The sequence below is a fragment of the Acyrthosiphon pisum genome, chromosome A2 (assembly GCF_005508785.2).
Source record: "Acyrthosiphon pisum isolate AL4f chromosome A2, pea_aphid_22Mar2018_4r6ur, whole genome shotgun sequence".
NCBI lineage: Eukaryota > Metazoa > Arthropoda > Insecta > Hemiptera > Aphididae > Acyrthosiphon > Acyrthosiphon pisum.
In genome coordinates, this window is record NC_042495.1 from 22,844,559 (window position 1) to 22,851,488 (window position 6,930).

A 6,930-nucleotide genomic window follows, 5' to 3' on the forward strand; every position below is an offset into this window, starting at 1 on the left:
AAAAAAATTTACGAGTTTTTTAAGTTTTAACTTTCACGAAATAAAAAATTCACGCGTAAAAAAACTAATTTCTATCAAATTAATTTTGATTTTTGTTATAATTAAAAAAGTACCTAACCTGAATCCTAATTAAAAATAAATTACTTGTAACAAAATAAAATATATAACAATATTTAAGTATAATATATCCTAGACTGACAAATCATAATCGTTTTTCGTATACAATGTAACCTAACCGAGAATTGTATTGATTTTATTTTATTGTTACTCAAAAAATAATAACTGTAAATACCTACTTGAAATTTTTACCAAATTTTTATATTAGCGTTGTCTATAGACGGTTAAATTATCAAAATATTTTGACTTTTTATGAGTAATTTATACAAGGTTTCTTATAAGTTTTAACTATCGCAATTAAAAAAAAAATAAAATTCGAGTCGTTATTTTTTTTTATAAGCCAGTTTAAAGTCAAAATCGTCTAAATTGCGAAAGCTTAAATTTATACGACATTGGACATTCATCAAAAAATGTTTAGATTAAAAACTGCTAATTTTAATGGTCAACAAAAGGAACATTTTGATTTTGTTCCCCATGATATGTCGACTGAAGAAAATTCAGTGGCACCTTCGATATTAGAAGATGATAGATCGATGCCCGGGTCCATCAAGAAACATATTTTCTAATGTAAATGAATTTACACCCAGATATACAGGGTGTTTCACGATGAACTGACAATTGCAATAACTTGTATTCTAAACAATATTTTTTCATTTTTTTTTTTTTATATATTCAATAGACTTTTACACTATACGTATAATATAAACTTTTTTATTTTTATTTTTTTGTACAGAAAATAAAAAAATTTAAATTTGATTTAAATTTTTTTTTAAAAATTCAAAATAGCCAATTTATAAACATATTGAAAAAAGTTAATTTCACGTTGACAGTAATTAATTTGAGTTATCCGTTAGCGACTTATGTACGTTAAAATATTCGTTCAATTTACTGCTACTGGGCAATTTATCAAACCCAATAGATAGCAATAACCAGAAGTCAAAAGAACCGGAGATAACTAACTTTTAATCTGCGGTTTCATCAAAAGCGATTATCGGTTATCAGGTATTCGTTTTCATAATACTGGTAACCTCGGGTCTAACATCAAGTCGGTGCGAGTAAATGTTTCTATGTTTTTCGGAGGTTCAGACTTCTCAGACTTCAGATCATAGGTAAGCAAGACACCAGTCAGCTGATCGAGTTTTGTACATAACGCATGTAGTATGTACGTTATTTTTTTTTTCAATGTTTGTGAAAAAAAATGTTTTGTTTTTGTTATAAGTTATGCTTATTACGTATCTGTCAATTATAAGCGTACAACATGATTCCATGAACATTGAACATTGTTCAAATATGACTGACCAGTTACCACCACCATATTATGTGTTGGACTTCAATATCACTGTTATTATGACAGTTATTCATCCAGCAAGTAAATTATATTACCTACTCAAGTAATCCTAAAAAAAAACCTCACGGACAATTCGAGAAAACATGAAACCTTTTTAATGCATTGTATGCCAAGCCATTTTAATGAAAACTGTTGAGTGTTTACTGTTTATACATTAATGTTTACCTAACGGTGATAATGTTGCATAATCACAATTTGCCTGAACTTGAAGAGAATGTTTTTCAAAAAAATTCATGAAAATTATAAAAAATACCAACTACCTAGATGATGAAGTGCTATGATAAAATAGTTTGGTAATTATTAAACAAAGAGTGATTACAAACATAGTAGGTATACTAATGTCAAAAAAAAATTACCTTCAAAATGTAAGTAGGTATAAATTAATTTATTAATAATATTAAATAATCTAATACAATATACATAATATTATTAATAATAATTAAATTGTATTTTAATGTCATAGGTAGTTTCATAAAATATGGTCCAATTAATTGATTATTAAGTACCTACTGTACATACATTGGGGGCTATTTATTTGATCCATTACACTAAGTCCATTCCAGTATAATAGTTATGCTTCATCACTGAATAATATTATTTTCATCAACTATTTTGTACTTGCGAATTGGATTTTTGGAAAACATTAGTAAAATACCTTATTGTTAATTGTAAGCTTACCTATCTAACTTTGAACCTAGTACTATAGGTATACATTTTAATATTAATCATTTTAATATTAATACCATTTCAGAACTTTGATCGTAGTATAAGACCTATAAGAATATGATTGATAACTAATAGATACATTTTTATTGAGTTATCGTGTTCCAATCATCACATGTATGGAAATTAAATATGTATTAAAATTAAATATGTATTCTATATTCACAGTTAATTATTTTAGTGCAAATGAATTCCTATTACACTTAGTACAAATAATACCAACATCAACATTCTAAAATGTAAGTTAATGAATTTAAATACTATATACATTTATCTTTAATAATAATAGGTTTTAATTATTTTTCAGAATATCAATTTTTAATATTTGAAACAACTATGAATGTATTGATGTAAATATGTAATTATTCAAATTCAAAAATCAATACCTATGTCGTCATCACTAATGTATGTAATGAAAAAACTTCAAATTACTTAACAAGAAAAATTTGCAAAGTAAAATATAATGAAGATTTCAATTTAATAACAAAATAACATTTTTGTTACAATGTGAGTATTAACTATTATTTATTTTAAATTAGTTTATACTCAACCTAATTGTATTATATTGTTATTGTTATTGTTATTGTTATTGTTATTGAAGGATAATATAAGCTAAGCGGTTGTCAACATTGAAATATTTTTGGTGATGTTGGACTTGTTTTCAAGTTTGTTCTATAATCATTAATCAATAAGCATAGTTATACCTATCATACCCAGAGTATGCAAATTTATGAGTACATACAACCATCAGAAGACTATTAATAGTATCCAGTTCATCTCAAATATAAAACAACATAAATCAAATGTTTGATTTTATAAAAAAAAAAAAAAAATGTAAATGGTAAATTATAGCTCATAAAAAAAAAATCTTGGTTGTAATTAGCCAGGTACCTATCTAATATTAATGATTTAGTTAATTAGGAATTTTATGTATTGAGTATCAAGGATTTGATTTTTATAGATCTCCAATAATATAGGAATTTAATAAATACCTACTTATCTACAAAACCCTAGGTAGTGGGTAAACGCGTTGTACTTCCCTGACTATCTCATAGCGTATAAGTATGTTCACTTACTTACAAGGTTTTAATAAAAAATAATCCATTTAATAATCAAGTTAATGATTTGAAATTGTTAGAATATTAATGTCACACTTGTCATGTACGTTTTAAAACTGGGGTCTTCAACCTTAATGAGAATTTCAGAAAAAAAAATTAAAAACTAATAATTGTCGTTTATTAATTACCGTATCAAATTAAAAATGGTGCTCTGATGTACAGTAGGTTACAAGTGGGTCACTGTATAATGGATGGTATTATTTGAATTGATTTTTAATGATTAATTAGGTTTTGATATAATATAATGTTCAGATGTAGAAATGCTACCAAACAGAGACATAATATTAAAGGGAATTATCATATAAAATTAGGGAAAAATTAAATTATGATTTAACACTCATTGTTATTTTTCACTTTGATTTTAGGTTGAAGACCCTTTATATATCTTAATGTAAGAAGGGCATGTCAAACACGCAGCCCATGGCTAATTTTCTGATGGCCCATTGATTGTATTATAAAAAAAAAATCTGTATTGTATAATAAGTATTGTTAGTGATGCATACAATAACTAATGCAGATCTTGTATTAGAAAATTAATACTAAGTATAATTTAAATCCCTTTTAAGGTTTACATATTGCCAGACTAGTAATTAACACACAAAATCAATGATTCTTCTAAAAATAGACATTACACTTACATATTAATATATTATACACATTATATATTTTAAAATGTTCTACATGACATATGTGACATTATTTTTCTTACGATGATGGTTAAATTGTTTGACACATTTAGGAGTTTATTGTATTATACATGAATACTCTGCTAGTTGCAATCCGTTAAGTATTATTATAATAATACTTTTATTTGTTTTGAACATTTAGCCAACAAATTGTTAACTTATATTAATAGATGTTGAATTTTTTTTATTCGTCAACTAGCAACAGTGGTGTGGCGAACTTCATTATCTTATGAGGCACAATAATTTATATAAGTAATAAATTATAAATACTTATTTAATTAATTATGTATTTATGTAAATGCTAACTGAGAAAGATTGACTTAGTCTTAGTACACACTTAATAAATTATTATAATATGTGAAATGCCTCTAGTATCTTTAAACTGAGGTAAGTATCCCAAATAAAGTCCTTTGTCACGCCACTGACTGACTGATGACTAGTAGCATTAGTGAAAGAATCTAGGTTATAATATGTATAATGTAATACATATAGGGCTAATTATAACAGAATGTTATTGAATTAAAATTAGTAAATGGCCAAAAGTAAGTTTCTTACTTAGATTGAGATAATGTAGGTCCATATAAAAAAAAAACTCAACATTATTCTACAATATTGTATTATTTGTACCTAATTAGAATTTTTTTCTCTTAAAAAAAGAATTATTATTATTTTATAAGAACAACTTACGGCAACAAATATTTCTAAATAACATATACTTTTTTATAAATTGTAAATGTATTATTATTTATTACCTTCTATTTAAATAAATGTATTATGTATACTATGTATTGTATAACAATAACTGTTAAAACGTTTATTAATAATAAGTTTTTTTTAATTTATACTATTTACTATTTAAAGAAATGTATTGGGAATTAGGATGTGTCGTGTATCAAATGTAAGAACAGAGAAAATGATGTAAATGTATAAACAATTCTCAATAATATTATATTCTTTAATATTCTTTTAAATCGAGTTTATGAAGTTTTATGGTATGAAATGTAAAAAATAATATACATATTATAAAATTCTGTTACTAATTAGTAATTACTATACCTAATGGAAAAAATAAAAATATAATTACTAAAAATTGGAATGTAATTAATTATGACGTGGTTTTTAGATACATATTATATTTTAATTTTTAAAAACTATTGTAATATGGTCACCAGTCACCACTGATTGCAAACTAGGAATATGGCCACCAAATTGTTGTGTGATTCGCATAGATAATAAAGACATGGATAAAAAAATGTATTCTTTAACTTTTTACCAAAACAATGCAATGTTTGTAGTTCTTGTCCCTGTGAGTCTTATTAAAAAACCAGCATTATGATATCTTTATTATTTCAGCAGATATCGCCAATGGGCAAGTTATCACAGATAATGTGATAACACCCTATACCAAGAATCAATAACCAGTGCCACATTATGTAACCATGATGGTAAATAATTGTAAAATTTATTTTTATACTTAATAGCTGATATTCAGCTGCTGCAGGTGGGAGTGGGGATTAGATAGGAAGGTCCAAATGTCCAATTCGTATGACCATTGTACTCATTACTTATTATCGATTATGACCGTTATGAGTATCGTTAAGTTGAGATTTAATTTTATTTTGACTTCTGGTTTTTACTGTTGGGTTTGATAAATTGCCCAGTAGCAGTAAATTGAACGAATATTTGAACGCAAATAAGTCGCTAACGGATTACTCAAATTAAATACTGTAAATGTGAAATCAATTTTTTTCAATATGTTTATAAATTGGCTATTTTTAAATTTTTAAAAAAAATTTAAATCAAATTTAAATTTTTTTATTTTCTGTACAAAGAAATAAAAATAAAAAAGTTTATATTATACGTATAGTGCAATAGTCAATTAAATATATAAAAAAAAAAAAATGAAAAAATATTGATTAGAATACAAGTTATTTCATTTGTCAGAACTTCGTGGGACACCCTGTATATTTAATACAATTCAATGAAAGGTGAAGGATATAACTTTGGCATTATATCTAAATTAATATTTTCTTTCCCGAAACATGTCTTCGTATTAAATGCTTTAAGAAATGTTATAAAATACTATTGGAGACAATAATATTTTATGAACGATTTACGATAAATACATACACACCGATTATCGAATGATATAAGAATAATATTGTCTTCTTAACAATAGCGTTATGGTATGACCATTGACCATAAATTATCATCTGCTCGTATCGAACTAATTACGTATAATAATAGCATTTTTATGTTATAAGATAAGGAAAGTAAATTTTTTTCATCAAACCCATACAAAATACCTACATACAAAATTGCAAAATATGGGACGAAGCCATCCTATGTATAATTATAATATATATTATATTTTATATTATAAATTATAACATACGCTACTCCCTATTAATTATGCATTTTCAAAGAACAAAAAATTAATTAATATTACTATAACTAAATAAAAACGTTCCTATTAATTTGTCACGATATTATTTTCCATGAAAATAAACGCTGATTTAATTTGTATATTGTGTTTTACATTTTAAATTAACGTATTTAAATGGTGTGTTTGGTTTAAATTATTTTGAACTAAATATCAAGTCTATACAAAAAATATCGATGGTTAAATTCATAAGTACTCTTCAAATTCTGGAATCATTATGTTATTTACTAAATATCATTTGATGACACTATTATCATTATTTATGAAAATCCATCCTTGTACCTATATTTTATCATATCCGGACAGTTCATCGAGAAAAAATGTGTAAAAAGGTTGATTGGTCAAATCGTAATACCTAATTTATCAAAAATATAGCTACAGCGTAATAAAATAATATTCATAATATAATATTCAATAATATTCATAATAATCATAAAATAATATTTATTTTTGGTTTAATTTTATATAAATATTCCACATTTAATGTTCGCATTC

General features: G+C 24.8%; 1 long non-coding RNA gene across 1 annotated transcript; it reads left to right on the forward strand.

Annotated features, from left to right (window-relative positions):
* The first annotated feature begins 2,554 nt into the window (after nt 1–2,554).
* Nucleotides 2,555–3,040, forward strand: LOC115034216. The gene is made up of 2 exons (XR_003839569.1): nt 2,555–2,695; nt 2,790–3,040. It is a non-coding gene; the product is annotated as an uncharacterized LOC115034216 (long non-coding RNA).
* The last annotated feature ends 3,890 nt before the right edge of the window (nt 3,041–6,930 follow it).